The sequence below is a fragment of the Culex quinquefasciatus genome, chromosome 3, assembly GCF_015732765.1.
Source record: "Culex quinquefasciatus strain JHB chromosome 3, VPISU_Cqui_1.0_pri_paternal, whole genome shotgun sequence".
In the NCBI taxonomy this organism is placed as follows: Eukaryota; Metazoa; Arthropoda; class Insecta; order Diptera; family Culicidae; genus Culex; species Culex quinquefasciatus.
Window position 1 is genome coordinate 68,558,712 of NC_051863.1, and position 15,952 is coordinate 68,574,663.

The 15,952-nt window shown below is 35.4% G+C and overlaps 1 protein-coding gene across 4 annotated transcripts in view; it reads right to left on the reverse strand.

Annotated features, from left to right (window-relative positions):
* LOC6051294 (USP6 N-terminal-like protein) overlaps positions 1-15,733 on the reverse strand; it is a 32,599-nt gene extending 16,866 nt beyond the window's left edge. Inside the window, exons 1-3 of one of the 4 annotated variants that reach the window (XM_038259934.1) lie at positions 15,662-15,680; positions 15,224-15,402; positions 13,015-13,674 (exon numbers count right to left, since the gene is read on the reverse strand). The gene's annotated coding sequence lies outside the window, so the exon portion shown is untranslated. Of the gene's footprint in view, positions 1-13,014; positions 13,701-15,223 lie in introns of all 4 variants that reach the window. The other 3 variants (XM_038259933.1, XM_038259935.1, XM_038259936.1) reach the window with 3 other exon arrangements.
* Positions 15,734-15,952: the final 219 nt, after the last annotated feature.

The window sequence follows — 15,952 nt, forward strand, 5'->3', positions numbered from 1 at the left end:
TGTAACAAATATTACGAAGTAGTAGATTTAGGGTTGCACAGTGTCACGGTCTAACAGAGCCAGAGCTGAAAATGTCAGGGGTCCTGACGCGAAAATCAGCGACGCATACACGATTTTTTCAGATCCATTCACTGAACTGCAAAACCGTGACATAAACAAACCCGACTCAGTCGTGAGTCCCCTAGCTCACTGAGCAGCTGCAATGCGAGGCAGTAGTCGACCAACGCTCATTTGACGTTGCACGCACACACATAAAGAAACAAGTTTTTACACAAAAAGTTGTTATTTATGTGTGGAAATGTAATTTTGAATATAAGTTATGGTGGTTTTAAGTGTTTTGCACAGTCTAGAACCATTCAATTGTTTAAAAATAGTCAAAATAGTGTTTAGAGAGGATTTTACGAGTCAGTCATACGACACGAATTGAGTGAGTGTAGCTCATTTTTTCACGTCTATCATTCTCCAGCAGCCGACCGGCACGAGTCAGGCGGCAGTGGTTGAACGGACACAGTAGGCTTACAGTCAGATGCTAGCAGTGAACTGACATTTTGGTTTGCTTCATGTGTACGCTGGGTTGGAAACATTTTGCAGGCCTGAACAGAGCTCACCGTTTAGCCTATAGCATTCTTTGATCAGGTTCAAGCCTGGTTCAAGCCAATGGTTCATTTTGGCTAGCTTGCCTGGTTTGAACCAAATGAACCATGGCTCACGGCGCTCGGTGAGCCTGAGCCGACGATGCTTGCCGGCGTGCGGTGTGAACCTGAGCCAGAAAAATGAACCTAGCCGAGCCGATGGCTTAGGCTCGTGGGAACACTGGTTTTAAGCAAACCCCATATGTTTATATATAACTTTTTTTGTAATTGTCTGCACTACAACTTTGTAGAACATTGTTACACTATAAAAATAACCCTGCAAAGTTAGAAAAAACACGAAATTTTAAAATATTTTTTTTTTGTTCTAAATGAAAAAATGACCCTTCTGGGTCAATGTAGATTCGAAAAAGAAATTAAATTTCCCTTAAAATGACAAGTTCCAAATTTTTTTTACAGTCAAGTAACTAAAAATGGTAGAGTTTTAAAACTTTTTGGGTGTTTTTGCCTTCCTCATGTTACTGAGGAAAGGCTATAAAATCACTCGAAAAATGAACTTCTCAATTAGACCTCCTAGACCCACCTTCATGTATACCTATCGACTCAGAATCAAATTCTGAGCAAATGTCTGTGTGTGTGGTGGGATGTTAATCAAAAAATTGTCACTCGATTATCTCGACATTGGCTGAACCGATTTTGTCCGTTTTGGCGTCATTCGATCCGTCTTGGGGTCCCATAAGTCGCTATTAAAAATAAAAGTTATGCTTAAAAAACGATTTTAACAAAAGTCCGGAAGATTGTAAAAAGGGTGGTTTTTGTAAGAAAACCCGCCATGCTATACATTTTTAGAAAGGTATTTAAAAGACCTTTCCAACGCGTCCAAGACATTGAAGATCTGATGAATCTATCAAAAGTTATAAGTACTAAAGTGTTATTTATACGCTTTTTCGAGGCTTCTCAGATATGTTGATGAAAACGTTGTCCGGGTCTCTCGTGCGACCTATCGTTGGATATGTAATCAAAAGACCTTTCCAACGCGTCCAAAACATTGAAGATCTGACAACCCTATCAAAAGCCATAAGCACTTCAGAGTTATTTATGCACTTTTTGGAGGCCGGATCTCAGATATTTTGATGAAAATGCTGTCCGGATCTCTCATGCGACCTATCGCAGGATGGGTATTCCAAAGACCTTTCTAACGCGTCCAAAACATTGAAGATCCGACAACCCTATCAAAAGTTATAAGCACTTAAGTGTTATTTACGCACTTTTTGCATTTTGGATAGCACCCTTTAAATGTGAGGAAGGCACCAACCACCTCAGGGTGGATTAAGTAACGTTTTTTAAAAAAAATACGTTTTTTCCAAAATCTGAGTACGCCATTAAATTGGGCGTTTAAGTATTTTACATATCAGTGTCTTGCGAACCTTCGTGGTGAACGGACACTAGAGCTGCGGTATTTTTTACTACCTAAGCTCAGAGTTATTTCAAAACAAAATTCACAGTCTTTTTAAAGACTACCTGAGTTATTTTCCAAAATTCTAAACAGTCTTTTCAAGACTAACCCCGCCTGAAATTTTGTTGTATTTTACAAACGAAGCCATCTTTTTAAGAGAACTTTGCTTGCAAAATGCGTCAAAACAAAGGTAAACGCAAATCTTCTGAAGATTTGGTCGTTACGTCGGTGAAGCGTTTGAACGCTAAACCGGCTAACGGAAACAGAAAAAGAAAACAGCCTCTTCTGAGGTCTGATTCTGATTCTGAATGTGAGGTCAATCCTCCAATTCCATTGACAAACAGTTTCGGTGTTTTATCCGAAACTGATGACAAGGAACCTTCTCCTCGTACTGAGCCTTCTGCCGTCGAGAAACGAGTAAAGGCTCCGCCAATTGTAGTGACTTCCGTCTCCGATTTGGCCAGCTTTCGAACGCAACTGAAGAATTGCAAGGAAACTTGCAATTTGAAAGTTTCGTTCCAGCTTGGTCGAAGAGGAGAATGTCGCTTGTTGACGGAATCTTTACAAGATCACCAAACTTTTGTTGGTTATTTGAAAAACCACAAACACAATTTCTACACGTATGAGACCAAGAATGCTCGTCCATTCAAGGCGGTCTTGAAAGGTCTCTCCAACGACTTGTCGGTGGATGAGATCAAAAACGAACTTAAGGTGTTGCTTGGCTTTGCCCCATCCCAAGTAATACCAATGAAGAAAAAATCAAACGGGAATATTTCTCGCTTTGGTTTGACTTCACAATTTTATCTGATTCATTTCAACAGAAATGAAATCAACAATTTGAAACTTTTGGACAAAGTTCAGTTTTTGTTCCATGTACGGGTAAAGTGGGAGCATTTTAAGAAACATGGCGGTAATGGCCAGAATCTGACCCAGTGCCGGCGTTGCCAGGCATTCGGTCACGGTACTGATCATTGCGCCATGGTTCCAAAATGCATGGTTTGCGGGGATTCTTCTCACGACAAGGACAATTGTCCCGTGAAAGAAGTCACCCAATTTAAATGTGCAAATTGTGGTGGAAATCACAAATCAAATTTCTGGGATTGCCCCATCAGAAAAAAGGTTTTGGATTCTCGTGCTAAGCATCAGCCGAAATCCAAACCGAAATTTTCTCAAAGTCAGGTTGTACCTGCATCTTTAAATCAAACGTTCGTGTTGTCTCACTCGAACAATTCTAGAAATACCCCTACCGTGGAAAAGTTAGGTAACAACAATGGCATTTCTTATGCTAACGTCGTTTCGGGTTCGGGCTCATCCACGAATTTTAAATCCTCTACCAATCTTTCTGAAATTGGGCAGGTACCTCTAATTTCATTTGAAAATTTTTCTGCTGGCAACGCTTTGGGATCTTCTGATCTCGGCGATGTTACGTTTGAAAAAATGACTTTTTTGCAAAACTCACTGTTTGGTTTGATTCAAACAATGAGTAATGCTACATCCATGATGGAAGCAATCCAGATTGGATTAAAATTTGCGAATGATGTTGTTCTTACCCTGAAGTTTAATCATGGACTTTTTACGAGTTCATAACGTGCATGTTGCTGTTATAACCGAAACATTTTTAAAAACTGGCACTTATTTGAAAAGTGATCCAGATTATAAAGTTATAACTAATAACCGAATGAATCGAAATGGCGGTGGAGTTGCAATAGTTATCCACCGTAGTATGACTTATAGCACGTTACGTGACTTTAAGTTAAAAGTTATTGAAAGTTTGGGCATTGAACTTGAAACTTCTTTTGGGAAAATTATGATTGCAGCTGCATATTTGCCATTCCAATGCACTGGGGAAAATAAAAATTATTTCAAAGGGGATTTGAATAAACTTACTCGGCATAGATCTCGATTTTTGATCATCGGTGATTTTAATGCCAAACACCAATCTTGGAATAATTCAAAAGTAAATTCCAATGGTAAAATTCTGTTCAGAGATTGCACTTCTGGTCTTTATTCGGTTTTATACCCGAATGGGCCAACTTGCTTTTCTTCTGTTAGAAATCCATCAACAATTGATTTGGTTTTGACAAATCAAAGTCAGTATTGTGGTCCTTTAGTGACTCATGCTGATTTTGATTCTGATCACCTTCCAGTAACTTTTTCACTTTCTCATGAAGCAGTTACCAGACCCAATAGTTCTGTGTTTAATTACCACAAAGCTAATTGGGACAGGTATCAGCATCATATTGAGAATAATTTAAATCATGATTTTGTTTTAGAAACCAAAGCTGATATTGATTCAGCCTTGGAATCTTTAACTAATGCAATTTTGGATGCTAGGAATATTGCTATTCCTAAAGTCCAAGTCAAATTTGATTCTCCCATTATTGATGACGATCTTCAGCTTCTGATTCGTCTGAAAATGTTCGCCGAAGACAGTATCAACGTTCTCGTGATCCTGCACTGAAGCGAATTCAAAAGATTTGCAAAAGGTTATTGACCACAGATTCACTCTCCTGCGAAATGAAAAGTTCGCAAGAGATGTCGAACAAATTAAACCTTATTCCAAACCTTTTGGAAACTTTCAAAGGTTCTTAAGAAACCTCAAAACCCATCCCTTCTTTAAAAGATGGTGATAATATTCTATTAACTAATGGGGAAAAAGCTCAAAAACTTGCTCAGCAGTTTGAGAGTGCTCATAATTTCAACTTGAATGTTTTGAGTCCTATTGAAAATCAAATTTCAATAGAATTTCAGAATATTGTTGAACAAGAATTTTCATCAGATGAAGTTTTTAATACGGATCTGAATGAAATAAAATCTATTATCAAAAAATTTAAAAATATGAAAGCCCCTGGTGAGGATGGCATTTTTACATTTTAATTAAAAATTACCAGAAGCAACTTTAAGTTGCTTGGTCAAAATTTTCAACAAATGTTTTGATTTGGCATATTTTCCCAGTAGTTGGAAAAATGCCAAAGTAATTCCGATTTTGAAACCGGATAAAAATCCTGCTGAAGCCTCAAGCTATCGGCCCATTAGTTTGCTTTCATCTATTAGTAAATTATTCGAAAGAATAATTCTTAATAGAATGATGACGCACATTAATGAAAATTCAATTTTCGCTGATGAGCAGTTTGGATTTCGCCTTGGGCATTCAACTACTCATCAGTTGTTGAGAGTTTCAAATTTAATTCGAAGCAACAAATCTGAGGGCTATTCTACTGGCGCTGCTCTTCTAGACATAGAAAAAGCATTTGACAGTGTTTGGCATAAAGGTTTGATTGCGAAATTGAAAAGGTTTAATTTTCCGATTTATATCGTGAAAATTATTCAAAATTATTTGACGGATCGTACTCTGCAGGTATGTTATCAGAATAGCAAATCTGATCAACTACCTGTACGTGCTGGCGTCCCTCAAGGAAGCATTTTGGGTCCAATTTTATACAATATTTTTACTTCTGACTTGCCTGATTTGCCCCCAGGATGTCAGAAATCACTTTTTGCTGATGACACAAGCATCTCCGCCAAAGGCAGAAGCCTTCGTGTCATCACAAGAAGATTACAAAAGCTTGGATATTTTCAATTCTTATTTGAAAGAATGGAAAATTACTCCAAATGCTGCAAAAACTCAACTTATTATTTTCCCTCACAAACCAAGGGCTGATTTTCTTAAACCAAAAGTCATCACATTATAAAGATGAATGAGGTAAATTTAAAGTGGGAGGATCAAGTGAAATATCTTGGACTTGGTTTTGACAAAACCTTACTTACAAGGATCACATTGAAAGTATCCAGGTTAAATGTAACAAATATATTAAATGTTTGTATCCACTTATAAACAGGAATTCTAGACTTTGTCTCAAGAATAAACTGTTAATTTATAAACAAATTTTCAGACCTGCCATGCTTTATGCTGTGCCGATCTGGACAAGCTGTTGCTTAACCAGGAAGAAAAAACTTCAGAGGATTCAGAACAAAATTCTGAAAATGATTCTGAAACTTCCTCCTGGTTCAGCACCAGTGAACTTCATCAATTAGCCGAAGTTGACACTTTGGATGTTATGTCCAATAAGATAATTGATGCATTTCGACAAAAATCATTGCAGTCTTCAGCTGCATTGATCCGCTCTTTATATAGTTTATAAGTTAGTTTTAAGGTATCCCTTTTCCCTTTTGTACATGTAGGACCTCCTACATTTGAAATCACTGAATAGCGAAAGCTACAATATTTCATGAATAAATGAAAGTTGCTAGTATTTAAAATTGAGGTGAAAAGTCATCGTTTGTGATTGGACACTCAATAATATTTTAACTGAATGAATGTACATGGAAAAGAAATTTGAATAAATATAAATTAAAAAAAAAAAAAGTATTTTACATATAAGTTCCTTTGATACGAAATTTCTATCTCATCACCGTTTCAGGCTGCAAATTATCTTTTTTTGCATGTTCAAAAACGGAAGCGGTCGTACCGCCCCTCCATCACGAGATTGAAAAAAAATGGACCTCGAATTCGTGATCAGGAACAAAAGTTACCCCTTAGGATAAAGTTTCACGCAAATCTAAGAGGGGTCGGGGCAACTGCTGTGTGAGTTGGCGGAGCATTACCCCTATGGAAATTTTGACTTATAGAATTACTAAATTCACTATTTCTTATTTTGTTCCTAAGTAACTAAATGCAAAGTACAAAAAGCAGATTTTTATGGTTAAAATACTAAACTCTACAAAAACTAAATTTTTACAAACCCGCATCATAACCTGACACCCACATTAAGATAGGGAAAAATCACATATGTAGCGTTTCATTATACGAAATCGGCCGATTTCGACCATTTTTATTTTTTGTATTTTTTTATTTGACTTAAACTTTGTGGGGGCCTTCCCTATAACCAAATAAGTTATTTTGTGTCATTGGTTCACCCATACAAGTCTCCATACAATTTTGGCAGCTGTCCATACAAAAATGGTATGTAAATATTCAAACAGCTGTAACTTTTGAGTGAATTTTCTGATCAATTTGGTGTCTTCGGCAAAGTTGTAGGTATTGTTGAGGACTTTTGAGAAAAAAATAGGTGCACGGAAAAAAATTGCAGATTTTTTGGTCAAAAAATCTGCCGCCGAGTTATAAATTTTTGAAAAAATAGTGATTTTTGGAATAAATCGAAGTTTCATGCAAAAACAAGTTTGACATTATTTTTTAATGCAAAATTGAATTTGCAATCGAAAAGTACTTTACAGATTTTTTGATAAAGGGCTCCGACAAAATAAAACCTATGACACTTAAAAGTTAAATTTGTTATTTTGCATGGAAAAATTACTAAACGAAAACGAAGTTGGAAAACCACTCAAATTTAAAATGCTTATGTATTCAATTCAATTGAATAAATCTCTGTAAAAAAAAACAAACAGGCTTAAACTATTCATAATTCGACTATCCGAATTCAAACAGTTTGCAAACAAAAACAAATATTCAAACCTCAGATTTAAAAAAAACCTTCTCACCTTAGTTCAACCATCATCCAACTATAGTGATCTAACCCTGAACCGCCGCCGATCAGTGGTGTGCTCTGGTTAACTTCAAGGACACCTTTTTTCCGGCCAGATCGCGCTTCAAAGCTCTTCTCCACGGTCAAGTGAAACTTATATTGCGGGTGGGGGTTAAACAGCAAAAACACAACTTAAAACTGGCAATCCAAAAACCAGCACAGTGCAAAACGTAAACTTGTGGTGGTTTATGGTTTACATCTCCGCACCCACACAAACTGAAAGAATTCGCCGTTACGCGTGAAAAGCGAACGAGAAAGAAGTAATTTCAAATCATTTCTTTCCGATTCGATCCCTCAATTGTTGGCGATTGGGGTGGTTGTTGGAATTTGATGTTGCGTTTTTTTTTTGTTGCTGTTGTTTTCGGCGACGTCGAGAAGCAACGGACGCGAATGCTAATGAGGTTGCTGCAGCACGGAGTTTGTATTTGGTTGTTTTAGGTGAGTGAAAGTAGCTGTATGTGAAACACTTTTTTTATTTTTCGATACAAATCTCCAAACTTTAAAGAATATTGATGTACCAAGCCACATAAATCACATAAGGGAAATATACCCATTTTAAGCCTAATAAGCGGTCGTGATTGAATGATGCTAGATAATCTGGAGTGTTCCTTGAAATTTACTAAAACCAAGTACACCAACGAGTAGAACAACTTTTTGTGAACATTTCTGTCTATTTTCACTTTTATTTAAAGCTATGCTAATCCTTCTACAAGCATTTAAAAAAAAATATTTCAAAAATGCATTCCAATCAGTCGAGTGCTTTGGGCCACGCCCATTTTACTATTTTCAGCTTAGTTCTTTTTTCCTTCCAGCGCTCTTTTAGGTGTGCTTAGTGCTGCCCAAATTGATGAAGTTTTAAGCGAACATTCACGAAAAGTGGCATTTATAGAGGAAATTTTCTGGCATCACTGGCTCACTCCAACAGGCGCTGCTGTTGGTGTTGGCGGCCACCCTTTGTTCTTTATTTGCCTTCGCTTCTCGCTCGGTTTTCTTCAGCCTTCGATTGGAATGGGTCGTCAAAATTGAAACGTCAAAAGACTTGGCGCGTTTGTTTTGTTGATGGCGCTTGCTAATTATTTACATGTTTCGGGATTTTTTTTTCAAGTGAGTGACTAACTAATGTGCAAAAGAGCATGTTGCCGGTAGTTGGAAGCAATTTTATATCTTAAGCGCTTTGAAATCGTTAGCGCAAGTGAAAAGATATTGATGGCGACTTTCGTTAAGCAGTTAACCTCTGATCTTGCGTGTGGATGTGTGTGCCACCAAAATGATGAGAAATGGTCTCGCAAAATAGAAATTATGATCAAAAGTGCATTAAATTTGATCTTTTTGGTCAGTAAGTCGCATACATTTGCGTGCTTACTCGAGGAGGTGCTGTTACTGGTAAGTTTATAGCCTAAATAGTATTTTTGGAGCTTTAATCGAGCATCAAACTCTTCATATGACGAAGATAGGTGTTTGATTAGAAAGGGTATATTTCCCCTACCATAAACTAGTAAGAAAAAATAACTGCAATATTTTTGGCTTGACTTTTTTTGTAATTGGTGAAACAGCTTTTGTTTTGTTGAATTAACTGAAGTTTTAGCTAAATGTATCAATGTGGAATTGTTTAAAATAGACCCTGCTAATTCACAAACCTGACTTACAGGCCAAATTAAAATTACAGCAAGAATTTGACCAAAATAAATGGTGTGCCTCCGTACTTGTTGTTGAAAAGTTAGCTAAATTTCGATTTCTTTTTTTAATGGAACATAGTAAAAAAAAATCAAGTAATTTTCATTTTTCAACATTGGAAATCAGACCATTAGTCCCCAATATCAGTGATAAAAATCGAAGGTTTTTTTTTGTCTTTGCACGGCTATATTTCAGCAACAAAGTTCAAAAGAGCAAAATGCAGGGATTTTTCTAAGCTTTCAAAAAAAAGTCAAGGATTGGCAAAAATGAGCACTATTTCTAAACATTGAAAAACAGTTACCTGAAAAAATGCTGTAAGTTGAAAACGGTGCACTTTATACAAAATTCCACTTAAGTTCTTTTTGATTGCATCAAATTAAATGTAATTTAAAAGAATGAAGCCATTTAAATTTTTTATTTTGATTCAGATTTTTGTAAAAAATCGCTTTTATTTTATATCATAAGGCCGTTTCAAATATTAATTAAAGTTTATGCCTCTCGACTTTAACCAGGCCCCTAAATCATATAAAAAAAAAATGAAAAACATGTTTTTTTAAATTAATTTTAAATGACAAAATGTGATTTTAAAAATTTTAAACGAAATTTACGTGTACCAGTTTTTTTCGTAACTTTGCACAACGCAATCAATAAAATCACAATTTAAACAGATATTTGTAAACCAATCTTTTATTTGGCGTGTTCGGCATCATTCAAAACAATATTGACTGACATTTAATTGTCATTTTAGCTTTAATAAGTGTTTTGCGTTCGACCCCTGAAATCGGCCATGGCCACTAGTGAAAATATACAACAAAGCAGCATTTCTATGTTGAGCAATTCCATGTCAAATAGGGAATCGATTGTACCCAACCCTCTCCGATTTCAATGAAACTTTGTAGACATGTTATCCTAGGAGCCAGTTACACTCGATAGTGACATTTGAGAAGGGCGTAAGTGTTTTAAATATTTTTGTATTTCGTAATTTGAATATTGCTGTATCTCGAAGCCGTTGCGTCGTATCAAAAAGTGGTCAAGACAAACTTGTAGGAAATTTGACGGGCTTTCCGAAAAAAAACACTGAAAGAAAAAACACTCCACTTTTATGAGATTTTTTGATTTTTAAGTTTACAAGTCAAATTTGAGGGTGAGGCCACGATTTTTTTTCGTTCAAAATTTTTGTGAAAATAGCCTGAGATGTTACAGAAAGACTCACGAAAAATGCAGAATGGAGCAACCCACTTAAAAAAATATAAAAATAATTTACTGAAACTGTTACTTGTAAGTGGTCTAAACGTCGAAATTTTCAAAAACTGGTAGTGGGAATCGATTACCCAGACAATTTTACATAAAAGTCTCCATATTGACCATTGTCCTAAGTCCAATCCTTGTGAAGTTACAGCGGTTTTAAAAAATAGAAATAATGAAAAAATAGGTTTTTTGATGGTTTTTCGTAATTTCTATATGACAGACTTGATTTTTCAGTCTCGAAAATATTTTTAGCTCGTCCAATTTCCCGTAAGTTTGCCTTTGACCACATTTCAATTTGATGTACGGGCTTATTTTTAAAACCGATGTAACTTCACAAGGATTGGACTTGGACAATGGTCAATATGGAGACTTTTATGTAAAATTGTCTAGAGAATCGACTCTCGTGTTCGGATTTTGAAAATTTTGATGTTTAGAGCACTTTTGAAAAAAAAAAGGTTTCAGTAAATTATTTTTGTATTTTTTTAAGTGAGTTGCTCCATCCTGCATTTTTCGTGAGTCTTTTTGTAACATCTTAGGCTATTTCCACAAAAATTTTGAACGAAAAAAAACTTAAAAATCAAAAAATCTCATAAAAGTGGAGTGTTTTTTTCTTTCAGTGTATTTTTTTCGGAAAGCCCGTCAAATTTCCTACAAGTTTGTCTTTGACCACTTTTTGATACGATGCAACAGCTTCGAGATACAGCAATATTTAAATTACGAAATACAAAAATATTTAAAACACTTACGCCCTTATCAAATGTTACTATCAAGTGTAACTGGCTCCATATACACAAAAATGGCTTATATAAAGGTAGGATAACATATCTACAAAGTTTCATTGAAATCGGAGAGGGTCGAGAAAAAAATACTTAAAAAATTCCAGTTTTGGGCTGGAATTGCTCTTTTATGATTTAATCAACTATCCAATCATTTATTGATTGATTATTTCACTTCAGAGTGGAAATAATGTAAATTTAAGGAACATTACTGAAATAACAGCAATAATTGCTGAATTTTATTTCTATAATTCGCCCTACAAAAACAAATAAAATTTTGTATATAAGCAAATCAAAAACAAAACATTTTTTGTAATTAAAAATGTGTTGTTTCATCAGAAAACAAGTCTAGTTTTTGTTTAGGTATACTAATTAACTAATAAAAATAGAAAAAATTACCACTTTTTTATTCAGGCTGGTACAAATTTTATTTAAAGGTTTTGTCAACCAACCAATTCTTCCCCCTTTGAAAGTGGCCCAAAAAATCAAGTGGCAAACACATTTTTTTTTTTCAAAAAACTTAAAGGAAATTTAAGTGCAGTCAGATGAAATTGATGCAAAATGCATTCCTCTACGTTTAAAAACATTTTTAGCATGTTTGGGTTGATTTAAACGCATTTTTTTTTTGTTTTCGTCAAATCTTACTTTTTTTGAAAACTAATAATTGCAAAACAACTTAACCCTCTACTGCCCAAATTTTTTTTTCGATTTTTTTTATTTTCCCCGTGTTTAGGAGGTCATTTTGAGCAACTTTTGTTCTACGAAAAACTTTACTTCTCTTGTTTTATGTTTTTCTTGTTTTATTTTCAGTATTTTAATTTGCATTTATCTTGTTTAGTTTATGTTTGTTTTTGGTAGTATTAAATACAAAATATTAAATTTTGGCCTATTCTTCCACCTCCTATCATTACATCTTGCCTATTTAATTTTTTCATGTTTTTAAGTCACTTTTCCAATTTGTTGCTTGTTTTTTACATTTTCTGCTATAGAATGGCACCATTATCATTTAAATTGCAAAAAAAATGCGTAGAAGCATAGCCTAGGACCCTAGAAAAATTACTGCATACTTATTTTTACTTAAAATATAGGACATGTTAGTAAAAAACACAGCCAAAGTTGACCCCTAAAAAAATGACATTTTTAAAAACATTGGCAAAGTCACATAAAACAAGTAAAACTTCCAACCCATAAATTTTCTGAAATTTTAAGAGTTCTTCTTTACAATGCATTTTGAAGATCAAAAATTGGTTGAAAAATGGATTTTTGGCGATTTTTCAAATCGAAGCCCGTCTAAAGGCGGGGTTGGGTTGTAGAGGGTTAACTAGTAAAAATGCATTTTTAAACACTTTTTGCTTGTTGAGACTCTGGCTTGCTATATTTTTTTTGCAGGTGTTTTTTTCGGTCAGGTTAGTTCCTTTATCCTTTTTGCCAATGCAGCCCAACATTAAATTTTGCACTCTTTTTTGTATGATGTTTATTTTCATATTGGTGACTATTTCCCCTTTCCAAGAATCTGACTCACGACATGATAAATCGAGATTTGATAGAGAAGTGCACAACCATGAATTTTCAGTTCTGCACCAAAACGTGATCAGTCAAGCCAAACCAAGAAGAAGACCTTACTTCCATAAAAACAAAAATGAGCTCATCACCAACCGGAGCAAACACGAACTCCAACCGATAATTTATGAAAATGATCGAGTGAAGTTGTGCCCACCAGAACTCACCTGCCCTGTTTCGTTTCTGCAAACTTTGGGACGTTCGCGGCGCGTGCAGGTGCGACGGTTCAAGTACGTAAGCAAGGGGCACCTGTTTCGTCTGCGTGCAGCTGAGCTGAATTGCGAGAGAACTACTAGACTCTGCAGCTGCCAAAAACTCTCCTCGCTTCCTGGTTCTGCCGCTGGTCACTGAACTTTGAAATCTACTGCTGCTGCTGCTTTGCATATGCCACCACTCGAAATTAGATTCTCTTCCCGGTTTCACACAAAACCCACACCCACAGACACTCTTGAGATATGTGTTTAGGCGATTATTTTTTTTTCGCTGCTTCTTTATTTCGCCAACGCGTAGGAACCACAAAATTCACAACACTTGAGGAAGCCTTATCTCCTCCCGATTCCTTGACTTAATCCCCAGCTCTTCGTACACCTACAGTATCAGGTATGCTTCGTCTTCCCCACCTCTTCTCGGCGTAATTACAGAACGAAATTATTTCTTCTTGGGTAATTGTGCGCCCCTTATACACTTTACACACTAGGCGGGTAACGAAATCGAAAGCCCACTGACTGAGGCAATAACTTGGTGCTGCTGCTGCGATGATCAACGTCGAGCGCCTGTTCAACTCGACACTGCTGGCATGAAGTATGTTGTGAGCTGCTCGGCCGTCCCTGCAACAAATACAGAGAGATGGAGACTGTGAAAAAAGTGAGCAACATATCAGTGAATGTACCGAGATAGAGAGAGAGAGAGCGACAGCAGCAGAGAGAATGAACGCAAACATTTACAACAGTACATTGAGCTACAATAAAAAAAAATGTTGTGTGTTGAGCGCACTTAAAACGTTGGGATAAATACGATTACAAAGAAGAGGGGCGTGATGATGTTTGTAGTTTGCATTCCAAAATTCAATAGAGCTTGTTGACGCTGCTGATAGGCTTAATTCAATTTAGGAAAGCTAAGGTCAAGAGCAAACAAGTCATACCTATTGTCACTTTGGACCAGGTCAGTGCGACGAGTTACTGTAGAAAAGATTTTAATGAAATTGTTTATGATCAACAATAGTTAGGAAGCTTGCAAAAACCGTGTTTACTATTTAACCAAGCGATAGATGGATTGGATACCTTGCAGAGATGCCCTAAACTTAAACGACTTTCAAAGTATCCGGATTTGAAACGGGAAAGAATTCTGGAAATTTAGTGGAATTTCAGTATAGAACGAAACTGAACGAAACTTTTTTTTTAATTCTAAAATACTAAAATACTGACTATTTTAAAATGTGAACATTTAGAAATTTAAACATTCTAAAAAACTTAAATTCTTAAATTCAAATCCTACATTAACTCTGAAATTGTACAGTTCTAAAATTTATAATTCTAAAATTAAAAAAAAAACTTAAAATTCTTAACTTTTAAAAATCCGAATTACTTAAAACTCTGAATTTCTAAAGTTCTAAATATATAAAATTCTTGGCCTTGACCGATCTTATGGACCAGGTTCTTAAGGAACACGCACTGCCCTTACACCTACATCTCCCCCTTGCTCTGAGTCAGTACGAGCAACACGCTAGAACACGCTTTCAGTGTTCGTGCCAGGCATTCACATTCTAAAATTCTAATAATTTTAAAATTATAAAATTATAAAATTAGGAAATATTAAAATTTTATCCTTAATCCTAAAATTCCAAAATCGTAAAATTTTAAAACTATAAAATTCCTAAATTCTAAAATTTTAAAATTCTGAAATTCAAAAATTCTAAAATTCTAAAATTCAAAAATTCAAAAATTCTAATATTCTAAAATTCTAAAATTCTAAAATTCTACAATTCTTAAATTCTTAAATTCTTAAATTCTAAAATTCTAAAATTCTAAAATTCTAAAATTCTAAAATTCTAAAATTCTAAAATTCTAAAATTTTACATTTATAAAATTCTAAAATTCTAAAATTCTACAATTCTTAAATTCTAAAATTCTGAAATTCTAAAATTCTAAAATTCTAAAATTCTAAAATGTTTAAATTCAAAAATTTTCAAATTCTATGATTCTAAAATTCTTAATTTAAAATTCAAAACTATCAAAAACTCTAAAATTCTAATTATCATTCTTATTTTTAATCCATAGAGCGAATGTGGACAACTGTTTCATGGTTGTTTTGATGTTTCAAGTGAACAAATTGAGTTCTAAAAAATGTATTATTGACAAAATAAATAAAATCACTCACCTAGCCGCAGCCTCCGAGCCAAAAACGTGATCCAGCAGCAGCGTTTCGACAAACGCGGAAAGTCATACACACACACAGTGGCGTAAAAGTCGCGAACTTGTTTCGCGTAGACTGAATTTTCTTCACCGCAGCAGCACAAACGACCAGACGGGAGGGGCAGCAGCGCCAACGAAAACGGTCTTGCGAGTCAAGCAAGAGAATCAAAGGAGGAAAAAAGAGGCATTCAAGAAACGCAACAACGCCAAGATTGTTCTCTTCCCGAAAAATCACCAAATCATGCCACCTGTGAACCACTTTTCCAGGTTTTAAACCAATGAGTGTGCACTTTACAGAACAATGTTCGCACCTCCGAGGTGCCAAAACGATGCGAAATAAGAGGAAAATGTGGGAAAACTAGTCGCCTCCCAAAGTCCACACACAAAACTCGCGAATTTTTACCCTTTCCACCAGCAAACGAAAAAAAAACACAACTGAACCACCGAGCAGCACAAACCTAAGAGGAAGAGATGCCGACTCGCTAACTGTTTTGAAACCAGCTCAGGAACCAGCGAAATTTGACAGATGCTCAGTCGACACCGTAGACAAAAAACTACAACAGGGCATCATCCATCGCGTTTGGCAGTGTTGTCAGAATGGATAGAATTTTATGTTTCAAATAATTAAATGAAAGTTTTATTTCAAGTAATGTTTTATTTCATGTTTAATCAGTAGCAAAAACCGTTTAAAATA